Source organism: Canis lupus, chromosome 20 (genome assembly GCF_011100685.1).
Source record: "Canis lupus familiaris isolate Mischka breed German Shepherd chromosome 20, alternate assembly UU_Cfam_GSD_1.0, whole genome shotgun sequence".
Lineage (NCBI taxonomy): Eukaryota > Metazoa > Chordata > Mammalia > Carnivora > Canidae > Canis > Canis lupus.
Window position 1 is genome coordinate 13,227,437 of NC_049241.1, and position 17,492 is coordinate 13,244,928.

General features: G+C 39.7%; 1 protein-coding gene across 1 annotated transcript in view; it reads left to right on the forward strand.

Moving 5' to 3' along the window:
* Nucleotides 1-17,492, forward strand: part of SUMF1 (sulfatase modifying factor 1) — a 90,828-nt gene that overhangs the window by 58,188 nt on the left and 15,148 nt on the right. The window lies entirely within an intron of this gene.

Sequence of the window (17,492 nt, forward strand, 5' to 3'; positions counted from 1 at the left end):
TGGAAAGTCCCTTGGGACTTGGACTTAAATTACTTTTGTCCATCCTCTAAACTCCACACTTGATTGTTCCTTTTTCCACTGATCCTTCTTCTGGCCTCTTGCCACTGCATGAATGAATGAATTTTGTGTAGCAAAAATGTTAGACTCCTGCTTTAGCCTGTCTCCTAGTTGTCCTCTGCCAATGGCGTGTGACTGTCCTTGTTTCAGCCTGGGAAAACTCGGTAAATAGCACATCATTTTCTTAGTTGAGTCTGCAAGACCCAGTGACTGCCCCAACAACAGTTTAATTAATGCAGCAAGCAGTCATCAAGTAGCTAGGTTGTACTAGGAGGACCTGATGGAGGATTTGTACCTGCTCTAAGGACCTCATTCACATATTTTTAATGAGGATGCATGAGTAAATCAATTTGAAAGAAAAATAACCTAGTGTTAAAGATGAAAAAAGCATTAAAGTGTTAATGAAGTTGAGTTAAACTTCATGATAACTTAATATGGTTTACATTGTTTTTTTTTTTTTTAACATTTTATTTATTTATTCATGGGAGACACAGAGAGAGAGAGAGAGACAGAGGCAGAGACACAGGCAGAGGGAGAAGCAGGCTCCATGCAGAGAGCCTGATGTGGGACTCGATCCCAGGTCTCCTGGATCAGGCCCTGGGCTGAAGGCGGCGCTAAACCGCTGAGCCACCTGGGCTGCCCTATGGTTTACATTGTATTTAGTATGTGCCAAGAGGAAGGCAGGGTGATCAAAATATCACTATCTCAGGACTGTGTTTGGAAAAGAATTTTATCTTTTTCTTCCAAGTGGAAGGTGGAAATCAGTCTGGAGGAAAAGCTAATGTTTATCCACTGCCACTTTTCCCATGGTTCTTGAGCAAGGTTGATCATCCAACGACAGCAACTAAACCACTGAGAAATAGAAATAAGCTTGAATGTATATGGCTGAGATGTTTAGATCCCGTAAACACATTTTCTTCAAACACATTATCTAAACACTTGCTTTTTGCTTGAAAAGAGTGAATGCTAATTCTAGTTGCTGTTTCAAAGATCGTAAAAATGCTGTTTGTTTCTACTTTACAATAAAATTACCTTTACAACCTCATGTTACTATTGACTCTTCCTGAGCAAATAGAGCAGGACATTCAAATGTATTATGGCCTCCTCTCTCAGTTTGGAGGATCAGTGGATCTTAAAGGTGGGAAGTGAAAACCTCCAGCCTCTACCTCTGCAGAAATCCCTTCTTTGATACCCTGACAGCTATGGTCCTGCACCTGGATTGTTGTTATCAGATGATCTCATTGTAGGGAGGTTCCTCTAGCCAACCAAATCTCTCCTGAAGCTTCATCTCATTCTGCACTTAGTGAGAACACAGAACACTTCTTCTCTCTGTCTTGTACGTGAAAGTTTTCCAGATACCTGAAGATAGTCACAGCCTGTGCCCCTTCATCTTTCTCTTTCTAGATAAGTATCCCCAACCTTCCGGTGCACCTTGAATTACTTGGTTTCCAATCCAAGGCAACCCCGGTTACATTCCTCTAAATAACATGACTGGGGTTGGGGGAGGAGGGAAGTCCCTTTTCTAAATGAGCACCCACAATCATACTCAGTATTCTAGATGTTCCTTGACCCATGCTAATAATACTGCGGTTATCCTTTTTCATCATTCTCTCTCATCAGATCTCAAATTGTGTCAGTAGTTAAGAGGTGAGCCAGTGGAATCCAATGGAACTGGGTTTGAATGTTGTTGGTTGGGTTCTGGCTAACCAGTTGTAAGACGCTGGGCAAGTCCCTTAACTACTCTGGGACTCAGTTTGCTTCTTTCTTAAGTGGGGATGATGATTGTTACTTTAGAGACTTATGAGGGAGGGTGAGAATGTTTGTGTCACCCAGCGCGATATTTGCAATAGCAAGTATGTGGCAGCTTCGGTTTCAATCATTATTAGTACTAGAGCAGTGTCATTGAGAGTCCTCCTACTTTTATTATGAGCAGTGTGGCAGCAACAGGAAGAGCAGCACCTCACTGTTGGCCCACTAGTAAGCTTGTAGCCAAGTAAAACTTCCCCTCTCCCCCCTATATATATATTGATATTAGGCTATGTCTCTTCAGATATTGTTGCCATACAGCTATTTTTTTATGTAAGTTTCTTTAAAGTAGTTTGAAGGGAAACTTTTTTGAATTTTTTTCTATGTCTACAGCTGCATTTTGATACTTAGTGCAGAGTCTCTCATTTTTCTCCATCAGTTCAGTTTTCCATGGGAGACAGGCTGTGGAGATCATTGTGACTGTCAGCACTGTCATTTAAGGTAGTAGCTTTCCCTTCCAGCAGATGGATTTAGCTGTGCTTTTGTCATTGGTACACTGTGAAGGGGGGCTTAGTCCACATTTAGTGAGCACTTACTGTGTTCTGGGGCTATCTTGGGAATATAAAGATGCTTGAGACAGGCCTGGTGGTTAAGAAGCCTTTAGGATGGGTAGTGATCAGATAAATCAGCAGGCCCTATGGTAAGAATTGTTGCTGATGTGCTAGAAGTGGAAAGCCTCCATTCTCTGCTGGTGGGAGCTGTGAGGGCATCACTGAGGAGGTGCCATTTTGCATGGATGGCAGTGGTTGGTGAAGTCACTTTGCTAGGTCCTTGACATCCAAACATAGGAAGGACAGTGTGCAGCCCTTTGAGGAAGTCATGGTAAGCAGAGAAGGGATTTTGTCTCTTCTCTTTCATTGCTTTCGTTTCCTTGAAGTAAGTACCCCCCACTGGTACCCTGAGCCGCAGATGCCCTGCACTCACCCTTCTCCATGCTCAGAGTGAAGGTAAAAATAGTGAGGTGTGTGTGTGTGTGCATATGTGTGTGCCTGTGTTTGTGTATGCTTGTTTTTTTAGTTTTGCTAACATATATTTTTCCCATCCTTATGGGAGCTTGAGAGCCATTTAAAGGATTCCTATTAGATAACCAGTTAGGGGCCTTGGAGAGTGACTTGTAAATTGTCTTTCTTAGCTTGGTATGCTCGGTAAAAGGGCTTTTATGAGCTATCTTTTTCACAGTGTATGACCCTCCTGGGAGGGGAAAGCCATGGCCTCTAAGATTGGAAGGCAGAAGGTCAACATAATGGATTGAGGTTATAACAGAGGTGTTAAATGAAAGAGGGAAGAGTTTGCTAATGTGATTATTTGCCATCTCAGTCAGGTTCTTCCTGCTGCACTGAATAGCAGAACCATTGTTGATGATGAAAGCAGAGGTTGATAGCCTGGGTTTCCATCTGAGGTTTAACTTGAAAATGTCATGGGGCCTTAGGTGAGTCATCCTGCCCTTGTCTGGCTTATTGCTTCATCTATACATTTTGCTAGGGATGTATCAAGTGATTCCTAGGGCACAATAAATTTGGGCCACTGCCCCAGCATCTGGTGCTGGTTTAGAGTGTAGGCAATGATGGATGGAGCAGCTGGCAGTAATGTGGTTAAGAGGACTGGTTTATTTATTTTTATTTATTTATTTATTTATTTATTTATTTATTTATTATTTATTTATTTTTGCTGTATTTAATTTTTTTTTATTTTTTTTTAAATTTTTTATTGGTGTTCAATTTACTAACATACAGAATAACCCCCAGTGCCCGTCACCCATTCACTCGCACCCCCTGGCCTCTTCCCCTTCTACCACCCCTAGTTCGTTTCCCAGAGTTAGCAGTCTTTACGTTCTGTCTCCCTTTCTGATATTTCCCACACATTTCTTCTCCCTTCCCTTATATTCCCTTTCACTATTATTTATATTCCCCAAATGAATGAGAACATATAATGTTTGTCCTTCTCCGACTGACTTACATCACTCAGCATAATACCCTCCAGTTCCATCCACGTTGAAGCAAATGGTGGGTATTTGTCGTTTCTAATGGCTGAGTAATATTCCATTGTATACATAAACCACATCTTCTTTATCCACTCATCTTTCGATGGACACCGAGGCTCCTTCCACAGTTTGGCTATCGTGGCCATTGCTGCTATAAACATCAGGGTGCAGGTGTCCCGGCATTTCATTGCATCTGAATCTTTGGGGTAAATCCCCAATAGTGCAATTGCTGGGTCATAGGGCAGGTCTATTTTTAACTCTTTGAGGAACCTCCACACAGTTTTCCAGAGTGGCTGCACCAGTTCACATTCCCACCAACAGTTTAAAAATGATCAGCCCTTGGTTCACATCCTAGTCTGCCACTTGATGGCATGGTGGCTTTGTGGGAAGATGACATCTTTGGACTCTGTTTCCTCATCTACAAAGTGAAAGTAATAACCACATTTTAGGACGTTGGGTTTTTCTGGGGATTAAAAAGAGATTAGAGCAGTTAGCACTTCGCCCACCACATAGTCATTACTCTAGAGCCACTTATTGTTTTCCAGGTACCTCTCAGTTGGAACATTTCTTTTTTAAAAATCCTTTCCCAGCATTTCCTCTTGTTTTCCATTGGACCAGATTGAATTCTTTTTTCTTTCCTTTATTTACTAAACATTGAATGAACACGTGCTGTGTGCTAGGGGAAGGCATATACATCATAGCCCTTGCCTACAGAGAATTTGAATTTCAAAATCCCCAATTATGATCCCTTACTTCTATGGCAATAGAATGTTTTTGCTCCACTAATGTTTGGGACGTCAGAACCAAAGCCCAGGTTTCTGGCTTCCTCTCAAAAGTTGTTTATTCTTTCCATGCATCTCTGTTTATTTGGAAAGGGCCAAGAAGAGATGTGTATAGTAGGACTTGCAGAGGCTTCCTTATTTATTTGGGTCCAAAGCTGAAAGACCAGGTCTGAGCAACTTTTCTGGTCAGAGGGGTACTCACAAAATTCTAGGTGGAAGTAGGCCTACATAATGGGTCATTTGCAGAGGTTTCAGCCTATTTTGGTGTGCTCTAAGGTACGAATTGACAGCCAGAAGCTTAGACACTGCCTCCAGGACCAGACCCTCTCAACCAGGCATGGTGTCCTGTCTTCCACTCTATGGGCTTCCCATCCCGTCTTCTGCATACTTAGGCTCCCCTGGACAGTTTTCTTCGTGGTCTTATAATGCATCTCCCAATATTCTCCCCAGTATCTTATCCCCTAACATTTTCAGTCAGGGTCTCTATTTCATCATGCTTGGCAATCAACAAAAGCTAACTTAACATATGTGTATTTCCCAGCACACAGAATAATTCTCATCTTTATAGTTTTTATACACAGCAGTCCATAAACCATTTTCCCATGGCACTTCTCAATAAGAGGTGGAATTGTTCCCACTTGTTTAGGAAAAGGAGTGAGGTCATCAACTTGAAGACAGTCACCCAAGCCCTTTCCCATATTAACTTTCTAGATTATTAGTGTAAAGTGTGTTTTGGGTTCCAAAAGAAGAGATAGGCCTCAGACTCAGCATCCAGGTATGATCATCTGCTTTTACCGTAGGCTGCCCAGAGGTTTTGTGAGGAGTCAAGTCAAAGTGCTTATTCTTTACATTTATAGGGCTTCCCTCCCCCCTGAAAACCTCACAGTGCTTTTTCTCACAGTCTCTCTCCCTGTATTTTTCATACCCTCAAAATATTCCTGCTTGTGCAAAAGGAAGCATGTGGTCTTAGACTCATTTCTTATGATAATTCTTGGAGGAGAGGGAGGTGTTGACTTTGTCCCAGATTTTGAATTTGATGTTCAGAGTCAAGATTAAATCCCAGGTCTTCTGATCTTGAGACTTGTACAAGGTTTACCAGGCTCCAGATGTTATTTGAAAAACAAAACACGAAAGGCTACTTACTTCCTTGTAGTATTTTATCACAAATTGCCTACTTTAAGTCAGGAATTTCAGGAAGTGTTATAAATATGGAAGATAATTTAGGAGATGTGAATTGCTGTGTCATGCAGTGGCTTCTTCCAAAAGCAGGGGAGAGGCAGGGACTTATGCCTCTCATTCCTTCTATCTTGAGATTTTAAATCAGCTTCTTATCCTTATCTTCCTAATCTGTTATTTCCACTAAATTATTTTTAAAAATTATTGAGTTGGCAGATAAGCTTTTCTACCTACCATTTGACTTGTTAATTAATTGTAAAAGTAATATAGTGTCATTTTCCATTTCTATAGCCTTACCTTTCATGACTCCCTATGCCATAGTGTGACTCATTTGTTCTTTCCCTAAGGATCTGGAAATAAAACCATGTTATTGAGAAGAGAAAAATAGAACAGTTAAATCATCTTTTTTTGCCAGGTTATTCTGGGATTTTTTCTTCATGTGGATATGTAGACACATTTATAATATAGGCATATACATATCCACATGTGTGATTTCTATATATGTATATACTTTTATTCATTCAGGAAAATTTATTGGCAGCCCACTCAATGCCAGACTCATGTGCTGGGTTCTCGGAATCCAACAGACACAATTCCCTTGCCCTCATGGAGCTTACAGATTTAAGGAATCAAGCAAACTCATCTAATTACATATACATGCATATGTACTTAATTGTATGTATGGAAGAAATATAATATGTTAAAAAGCATGCATTTTTGGAGTTGGACCTTGTTTCCTAGCTTTAACCTGCTACATTAAGTCACTTAAACTCTCACTCCGCTTCTTCACTGGTGTAGTTACTGAGAGGTTTTAGTAAGATAATGCAAAGAAAAATTTTAATGTAGTGGCTGATATGCATTAAGTATTTGATGAATCTAATTATGACCACTATGTTTCATGTGTAATGACAAGTTAAATACAGCAAGTTAGCAAGCTGTGAACTGATACCTCACTCTGAAGTCAAATCCATGGAAGACATTTGTTCTGGACCTTTATAGGGAAGTGATAAGGAGGTAAGCCATCTGGTAGTGTGCAGTTATAAATAACACTTCTTTCTGTGGACAGTCTCTAGTTTCTACCCACTAAAGGAAACACACATTACTTCTAATGAAGCAACAGAACGTATGGAATTGGGCTCTTACCACTTGTCCACTTTCTAAAGGTTGAAAATAAAATTGTGGAAGTCTTTAAGTATTCTTTGAAAATAATGTTTATCTATAAATACCATTTGGCAAAGATAATTGCTTATACTCTCTTCATAACTTAGTAATGAGTTGTCATTGATGAACACAGAAGGTTGTGAGAGTAAGAAAATGTGATAAATGAAATCTTTAGGAAGGCTACACTTTATTTTTCTCACTTCAAGCAGTGCTTAGAGCTGTATCTGACTTTGCAAGTAGGACTGAACAGTTTTATACGATCATTATGAGAGGTGAAAGTTAATTGGGTCTGGAGCCAGCCTTTCAGCAGATATAGTCTGTACCCTGTGATGTTGGTGGTTTAGGTAGCTCACCCAGAAGTTACTTTCCTTTAGGATGATACTGTGCATTGTTTAGAATGAGGTGTACTTTAGAACTAAGCCATTAGATAGACCATGAATGTCCTATTAGCATATTATGCCTTCTGAAATTAAAAAAAAAAAAACAGCTGCATATTCCATATAGCAGATGATGAAAAAGTTAGTTCTTTGTTGCAGAGTTTCAGTGGGCTACTTACTTTCTCTTAATAGTTGCTGCTTCCATATTTACATTGACTGGTTTCCATCCTAGATATTTCATGGTCTTTAACAATGGTTTTAAAATCTGCCATTTATTTTCATAATTATTGTAGTCCATGCCTCTCAGCAGCTCATAAATACCCACCATTGATAGGTCAGAGTATAAACCATTTTCTTAGTACCTTGCTGCTCTTTCCTCTTTCTCCCACTTTCTCTCCTTTCTGCCAGGAAGTTGGATTGAGTGGCTCTAATAGTTGAGGCCTTGGCCACCTCACACCTATCAGGATGGCTACTATTTAAAAAACAGAAAATAATAAGTGATGATAAGGAGGTGGAGACATTGGAACTCAGCTCCCAACTATTCCTGGGACTTGCTGTGGAAAACAGCATTGGTTTCCTCAAAATAGTGAAAATAGAATTATATGATCCAGCAGTTCCACTTTTGGATATATTTCCTAAAGAATTGAAAGCAGAGTCTTGAAGAGATATTTGTACACCCATTTTCATAGCATTATTTGCCATAGCCAACAGGTAGAACCAAACCAGGTGTCCACTGATGGATGAATGGTTAATGAAAATATGGTACAAACATGTACCATGTGTTTACATGTAGCAATGAAATATTGTTTGGCCATAAAAAGGAAGAAAATTCTGACACAGGCTATCACATGGATGAACCTTGAAGACATTGTGCTAAGCGAAATATGCCAGTGACAAAAAGATAAATACTGTATGAGTTGGCTTAAATGAGGTATGTAGAACAGTCAGATTCATAGAAACAGAAAGAATGGTGGTTGTGCATTTAGCCCTTATGGTTGCCAAGGGATAATGGGGTCTTGGTGTGTAATGGGTTGAGTTTCAGTTTTGCAAGATGAAAAGAGTGCTGGATTTGGGTGGTAGTGATGGTTGCACAACAGTTTGTACTTAATGCCACTGAACAGTATGTAGCTGACACTTAAACAACATGAGGGTTAGTAAACAACACGAGGGTTAGGGGCACTGACCACCCAGCTAATCGAATATCCACATATAACTTTTGAGTCCTCCATTAGGGAACTATTGATGGCCTGCTATTGACCGAAAGCCTTACTGATAACATAACCAATCAATTAACACACATTTTCTATGTGATATATAGTATGCTATACATATATATACATATATATATGTATATATATGTATATATATATATATATTTGCACTAGAAGCCCTAAATATATATATATATATAATATATTATTTTTTTTAAAGGTTTTATGTATTTATTCATGAGAGACACAGAGAGAGAAAGGCAGAGACACAGGCAGAGGGAGAAGCAGGCTGCATGCAGGGAGCCTGATGTGGGACTCAATCCTAGGTCTCCAGGATCAGGCCCTGGGCTGAAGGTGGCACTAAACTGCTGAGCCACCTGGGCTTCCCAGTATACTATATTTTTACAATAAAATAAACTAGAGAAAAGGCAATGTTAATAAGTCAGAGAAAATACATTTATAGGACTACAGTGTGTTTTTTTGAAAAAAATCCGCATATGAGTGGATCTGTACAGTTCAAGCCCATGTTGATTGAAAGATCAACTTGTACTTAAAGATGAATGAAATGGTATGTTTTATGTTATGTGTATTTCACTACAATTAAAAAAAAAAAGCTCAAGTCCTTGCACAAGGCACCTGAAAGATGCTTGTGTTGCTTACCTCTCATCTTAGCAAGAATTAGTAGAAAGGATCCCTGGAGGAAGTGAAGTCATTTGGGATGGAGAAACTTTAAGGTGGAAGGGTCTGGGGATATATCCCCCAGGCTGTGTTGAATAGTGGTGAAGAAAGGACTTCGTAGGGCTTCTAGTGCAAAACCTGCATTTCATAAGTGAGGACACTCAGGCCAAGAATAAGGTGACAGAGCACAGATTGGCTTTCCTGCCTTCTTTGCCTGTATGGTGGCTCCCTGGTGATGCCTCTTGCCATGGCTCATCCTGTGGGATCTCTGCAGTTTTCTTACTGGTACTTTCTGCAAATAATCCATCATAAACCCAGTGCTTTTCCCTCTGCCCCCAGAGTTAGCCTCAGACATTACAGACCAAAGGCCCAGTCCCACAAGTCCGCTCTTACTCCAGATGCCAGCTGCAAATGAGGTCATCACACTAGCCACACTTCTGCCCAGCAGACTACAGACTTGGGGGTTCTCATGACCTCCTCCTCAGGCTTGGTAATTTCCTAGACCAATTCACAGTACTCAAGAAGTTACTTTACTTAGGATTACTGATTAATTATAAAGGGTACAAGGTAGGAATAGCCAAATAGAAGAAATGCTTAGGGAAAGGTGTGGAGGTGGAGTGGTACAAAGCTTTCATGCCCTTTCTAGGCCTGCCAGATTCCCAGCACATCACCAACTTGGTAGCTCTTTGAACCCTGTTGTCTAGAAGTTTTTATGGATGTTTAATTAAGGATGATTGATCAAATCATTGGCCATTGGTAATGGAACCCAGTGTCCTCCCTAGAGGTCAAGGATGGGCCTGAAAGTTCCAACCCCTCTAACGGCTTGGTGTTTCTGGCAACCAGGCCCCCTCCTGAAGGTAGCTACACCCAACCCCTGTCCCTAATGAAACATCTCATTATCTTACAAAAGAAAGACAGTCATCACTTAGGAAATTCCAAGGGTTTTAGGAGCCATTTGCCAGGAACTAGGGACAAAGACCAAATGTCTATTTTTTATTATACCACAGAAAGGGATATATAGAAGATGAGAGATAGTGATGGTGGGTGGAGGGAGAGCATGATCTTTCAGCCCATCTGGTGAAGTGCCATCTGACAGAGACACTAAATGGAGCATTGAAGCAAACCTTGCAGTTGTCTGAGGGAAGATGCATGAAGAACTGTAAATGTAAAAGGACAGTAGTCCTGAGGGATTGAAGAAAAGGGGAAATGAAACATGCCAGTATCATGTTGCCATAAAAAGCATGTCCACAAGTGGTCTTGTATCTTCACAAAAACACTTTCTACGTGTCTACCCGATATTGTGGTTCCTTTTATGGTGCCTATCATTTTTTTAGTAATGAAAGGAAAATGTTGAACTCCCTATTTATCACCTTGTTTCCGGGACATGATTTTTCCTTGGAAGTTTTTGAAAACCACCCCAGACTTTACACACCAGGCTTATGAAATGGAACAGTTGCTTCTGTTCCTTCTGGTATAAGGTTAAGACCCCCAAGCACAGTGTGGTCTGGGCTGGGGAAACCACCAAAGGCATCTGTGGTATTGGTCTAAGTGTGCATGTGTAAGTGGTAGGTGTTGCTGCTTTAAACGTGGATTTGTTCCTGAGCGAAATGAACTGATGTCATATGCTGAGAGAAGTAATTAAGAGAAGAACGTCTAAGAAGGAACATGTTTCAGCTGCATATCCAAGAGCAATTGAATGTCTTTATTTCTTTCTTTCTTTATTTCTTTTTTTTTTTTAATTTTTTTATTTACTTATGATAGTCACACACAGAGAGAGAGAAAGAGAGGCAGAGACACAGGCAGAGGGAGAAGCAGGCCCCATGCACCGGGAGCCCGACGTGGGATTCGATCCCGGGTCTCCAGGACCACGCCCTGGGCCAAAGGCAGGCGCCAAACTGCTGCGCCACCCAGGGATCCCCCTGCTGCGCCACCCAGGGATCCCCTATTTTTAAAAAAATATGAACTCTAGACTCATCATTCTCCTTGGGTTTTAGTCTTTTTTTTTTTTTTTTTTTTGCCACGAACTTGTGAAATACAGAGAGGTTCATGTGTGTGCTTCAAACTGAACTGTGGAATGATTTATTTAAAAAAACACGATACTGTACCAGCTCAGAAGGGCACATGGCAGGGGTTGAGTATGAGCCTACAGCCAGATGACCTGGACTTGAACCTTGACTTACTAGATACGTGACCTTGGACAGGCTGCTTAACCTTTCTGTCCCTTAAGTCTCGATTTGTAAAATGAAGCTAATGATTGAGTGTCTAAACATTTTTCGTTTTTGGCTGTGCCTGGCATAATTGTTAATAGCTCTCCCCTTTAGTTCCCCAAAGTATCTTTATTGGACAATAAATTATTTGGTGGCCCTACCAATAATGGAACCTATATCAAAAGATCATTTTGAAGATTACAAACATTAAAAACAATCCCTGCTTAGAATATGTTCTCAGTAAGTACTAGTTGCTATTAGTAGCTGCTATAACTAGAATCAGTGTTTTAAATATCCAGTAAGCAAGAAGCAAGAATTGTTACTGTGGACCTTGGGCCATGAAATGACATTTTTTATTGGAAAATGGAGAAGTCACCACAATGTGAGCAAATTTAATACAATTTTGAAAATTCTCTTCCATTTTAAGCTAGCGTGGGTGAAACAAGCAGCATGGAAGAAATGGCTGTTTTCATTCATTTCACTAACAGGGTAATCACCACCCAGGGCATGCTGGTTTTACAGACAAAATACTATAGGGGTTGTTAATTTGGTTTTGTGTTTAATGTGCTGTTCTATCCAATCTAATCCCTAGTTTTTTTCTTTGACCTTTCTTTGGGCATCATGACTTTATTCTCATGTAATGTGTAAAACTAATTGCAGTTCCTTCTTCATAGGTCCTTGTGCTAGGGCATAAAGAAATTATACCTAACTGAAAAAGCTTTATTTGAAGTAATGGTCATCTACTTACTCTTAAAATCCTTTGACATGTTTGGCATTGGATAAAAAGAGTGAGTTATTGGGATTTGACTTTTCTTTATATATGCATTTCTGGCGGAGTTGCTGCTGAGCTTGGAAGACAGTCAAGCTGGACAGGCAGAGAAGTGAGTGGACCCCCACTCCTGGCCCCGTCACTTGCTAGCTGTGGGACCTTGGGCACTCCACTTATTTCATCTCTCTGAATTTCAGTATTTCTCATGTTTAAAATGGGGATAATGACACTTGCTGCTTCCTAAGGTTCTGGTGAGGCTCAAATGAGATTGCGAGTTAGCAAACAGTGGCCGAGAGTTCCTTTCTTTAAAAACTGGTTGAGGTGACTGAGATGCCTTTTAGAAGATACATGAGCGGAGGCTTGAAGAAAAAGTAGATAAAAATGTCGCTCCTCTTTGTGTGTTTCTGAGATGCGTGTTGAAGCAGCACTTCTTATTTATCCAGGTGCTCCTTCAGCATGCAGGAGGTACTGTGGATGGGCAACTGGGTGATTTGTCTTTTATCCTAAACTTCAGGCTGCTGGAACCCTATCTCTGGGAGCCTGTGTGATCTGACAGCTTGAAGGCTCAACTGGAAATCAAGTGTGCAAGAGAGTCTTAGCTTTCAGCCAACCAGGGAAAAGAGAACTTAGCTCTCAAAGGAACATGCCCACTTCTCAGGGTTATAGAGTGGAGAATAAAATCTGCCCATTTGAACTCCATTTTCCCCTGCACTCAGACTTCTGAGGAAGTCTGGGACTCCCAGCTGTCTGGGGCTCTGGAAGATGTAGTATTTTTCTTCTTCTAGTTTATCCTGGTTTACGATTTTCTTTCCTTTAACTTAAAAATTATTATAGAAAATTTCAAATATGCAGAAGTTAAGAGAATACATTATACCCCCATATGTCCTGCCTACCTAGTTTTCATAATCATCAACTCATGTACAATATTGTTTCATCTGTGTTTCCACCCACTAATCCTTGCTCCTCTCCTCCCCTGGATTATTTGAATAAGTGTCACACTTTATATTTTATTAAAAATACTATTTTGTTTGTTTTTATTTTTAAAGAAGAGCATTACTATAGTATAATTGGCATAAATTGCACAAAACTAAAGTGTACCAGTTGATAAGTTTATATCTCAGTGTGTATGTGTGTATATATATACACACACACACAGAGATCAAAAAATATACACACACAAAAAATACACAGACACACATCCATGAAAGCACCACCATCTAGATAGTGAACATATCCATCACCCAAAAGTTTCCTTGTATCCCCCATAATCCCTTCATGCTGCCCCTCTCTGCCTCCCATACCCAAGCAATTATCTGCTTTCTGTTACAGTATATTAGTTTGTAGTTTTTAGAGTCTTAGATGAATGGGATCATAAAGTACATACTCCTTTTGGGGGGAGGGGTCCGGTTTCTTTCATTGTGACATAGTCTTTTATCTCTTCTACCAATATTACTGTGCTCCAACTAGGTACTAGGTACCACATAGGAAACTGCAAGACCCTTTAGGAGGCCATGGTAGTGGCCATGGTCCATGGTTTGGACCATGGAGATGATAACTGCTATCAATTAGAGACCTTCTTCAGAGATTGAGCTAATCAGATCCACTGGGGATGGGGGTTAGGGACAGCTAGGAATCTACAATTATTCCTGAAGATACTAGCTTGAGCACATGGGGTGAGTGTGATGAAATGAGGAGACTCAGTGAGGAGCAGATATATATGACCTTTTCTGATTCATTCCTTTACTGGATGTCCATTACTTTTTCAAAATTGTCATTAGTTGGTTTGAAGCAGGATTTAATCTGCAGATGAAAACAGTATATAAAGCATTTTAAAATATGTACAGGATTGCTGGGTCTTCTCAGAAATGATATTAAATACAGGTTAGCTGCCATTGTCAAATTGAAAGTGATGAATTTCAGTTTTCCCCTCAGGTATTTTTAGTATCATTTGGACCAGGCAAGGGGAGAGAAAGTAAGCAGGGGCAAATCATGTTTTTTAAAAGCTTTTAAAAGCTTCTTGAGGTGAAGTTCACTCCACTCTTTCTGTGGCTCCTAGAGTGTTTTTGTATACTGGTTTTACCATTGAAAATGTTCACGTTCTGCTAATTTTGATGCTGTGGTGACAACTTCTGCATGAAATGATGAGCTATGTGAATTTCATTGTAAAGTACGATAGTCTGTCTTCCTTCTACAGGTTGATTAACATGTCAGCTATTTTATTAGAACTTGGACTCCCTTTGGAGGTTTGGCCTTTGAAAAGATGGGTCAAGTGATTTCTTTGATTTTGGAATTTTAGAAATTACAACCACTTGGATTATAAAGTTTATGGGTAGCTTTGGGAAACCTGAGTTAGTCATGAACTAATACTATATAATAGTAACAGCAACTGTTTACTACTTACTAAGGGATTTATATGCCTTATCTTATGTAATCCCCACTCAGTCCAATGAAATAGATACTATTATCATTTCTATCATCTCCATTTTCCTGGGGAAGGACCTGGAATGTAGATGGGTTGCCTAACTGGACCTAGACTAATCTCACTGTCAATGTCAGAGCTGTGACTTAGACCCAGGCAGGTAGTCTGACTGTAGAGCTCATGCTGGATGGATCTTGGTGGATCTTGCAAGATAACTAGAAGTTTAATGGATAGTGGGGACTGCATATTAGGCAAAAAGAATCTAGTGTCATTTCAGGGGACATGAGAAACTCATTTCACTCAGCACGATACCCTCCAGTTCCATCCACGTTTATGTATATGGTAAATATTCATCCTTTCTGATGGCTGAGTAATATTCCACTGTGTGTGTGTGTGTATAATCACATCTTCTTAAACTGAAGTCTTTCCAAACCTGCCCAAACTCTGACAATAATTGAAAGGCTAATAGCTAGTATCTGAATACCATTGGAGTGGTACCTCACTCATTTGGTTCCTGAAAGGATGATGGTTGTAAAAAGGGAAGTCTGTGAATAGGTGGTTAAGCCTTTTTCAGAGGCTAAATAACTTATTTCCTGCTTTGAAAAATGTATTGTGCTATTTAGAAGTAAAAATGGATTTTAATGAGGAGATGGTGAATGCAAAATAAAAGGTGTTTTTAGGCTTTAATAAACAGTGTTATCTCTGAGTGTCAGTGAAACAGAACCAATACATGCCAGATCATTTTAATTTTTGTTGTACTAAATGTTTCTTTTTCTTTTTTCATTAAAAAATGAATAAGTAGTTTGTGAATGTGAATTTCAGAAGGTCCACAGCTTTTATCCTTGTGTACCAAGCCCTTCTTTCCTCCTCAGGAAACATTAATAGTTCTTTAATGACTGTCTTTATAAAGGGAGTCTGTGCATACATTAGCATATATGAATATATGTTATGTTTTTAGGATTTTGTTACGGAGATTATAATAAGTAAGAGTAGAGAGTATGTACCAGTAACTCAGCTTTAGCAACTATTAACACTTGCCAGTCGTGGTTCAATCAGATATGGAGCAACTAGCACATGTGCATACATGAGGAAATAATCTAAATATCTACTTTTTCACCTAAAAAGTAATAAACATGCAAATTAACAATAAAGTGTGACCCATACTAAGGAAAACAATTAGTTAAGTAGAAACTGACCCTGAATAGGCCCACATGTTGGACTTAACAAAGACTTCAAAGCAGCTATTATATTTAAAGAATTAAAGGAAAATATATTCAAAGATATAGTAGGGAATGTGATGTGCATCAACAAGGAATCACAATAGACAAATGAAAATGTTAAGAAAGAGTCAAGTGAAATTTCTAAAAGTGAAAAATACAATAACTAAGCTAAGATTTTCCTAGAGTAATTCTGCAGCAGATTATAAATAGAGGAAGGAATCAGTGAACTTGAAGATAAATCAAGAGAAATTTTCCAAGCCAAAGAAGGAGGGGGAGGGGAGAAAGACTGGAGACAAATTAATAGAGCACTGTGTTCCAACATAATTCTAACACCTGTATAATAGGATTCCTAGATGGAGAGGAGGAAGAAAGAAGGACAAAACTTTTTTTTTGTTGTTTAAGTTGGCCATGCCCAGCACGGATCCCAGTATGGGTCTTGAACTCATGACCCTGAGAGCAAGACCTGAGCTGAGATCAAAAGTTGGATACTTAGAGGTGCTTGGATGGCTCAGTTAGTTAAGTGTCTGCCTTTGGCTCAGGTCATGATCCCAGGGTCCTGGAATTGAGCTCCACATCAGGCTCCCTGCTAAGCAGGGAGCCTGCTTTACTCTCTTCCCTGCTCACACTTTCTCTTGCTATCTTTCTCTCAAATAAAATTTGAGAGAAATTTATTTATTTATAAATAAATAAAATCTGTAAACACACACACACACACACACACACACACACACACACATACACACGATGCCTGGGTGGCTCAGCGGTTGGGCATCTGCCTTCAGCTTAGGGCTTGATCCTAGAGTCCCTGGATTGAGCTCTACATTGGGCTCCCTGCATGGAGCCTGCTTCTCCCTCTACCTAGGTCTCTGCCTCTCTTTCTGTGTGTCTCTCATGAATAGATAAATAAATCTTTAAAAACATATACACACACAACACAGTTTAAAAAAAGAAGTTGGACACTTAACCAACTGAGTCACCCAGGCACCCCAAGGGACAAAACATTTTTGAAGAAATTATTTAAATACCAAATTTGATGAAAATTATCTACAGAGATCCAAAAAGTTCAAATAACTTCAATTATGATAGACACAAAGAATAATATACCTAAATAATTCATAGTCACACAACTAAAAAACAGAACATCTTGAAAGGAACAAGAGAAAAACACCTTATCACATACAGGCAACAATGATACAATTAATGCCTGATTTCTCATCAGAAACAATGGAAGCCAGAAGAAGGTGGACTGATATATTCAAAGTGCTGAAAATAACCATCAACTAAGAATTCTATGTCCAACAAAACTGCGCTTTTAAAATGAAGATAAAAAAAAATTAAAAATGAAGATGAGGGGATCCCTGGGTGGCACCGCGGTTTGGCACCTGCCTTTGGCCCAGGGCGCAATCCTGGAGACCCGGGATCGAGTCCCACGTCGGGCTCCCGGTGCATGGAGCCTGCTTCTCCCTCTGCTTGTGTCTCTGCCTCTCTCTCTCTCTGTGTGACTATCATAAATAAATAAAAATTTAAAAAAATCTTTAAAAATGAAGATGAGGTTTTTTGGTTCTGGGAAAGTGGAGTAGATATACATTTTCCCTGTTCCTCCCGCTGAATATGGTTAAAACTCAGCATACTACATATAAAAGAACTG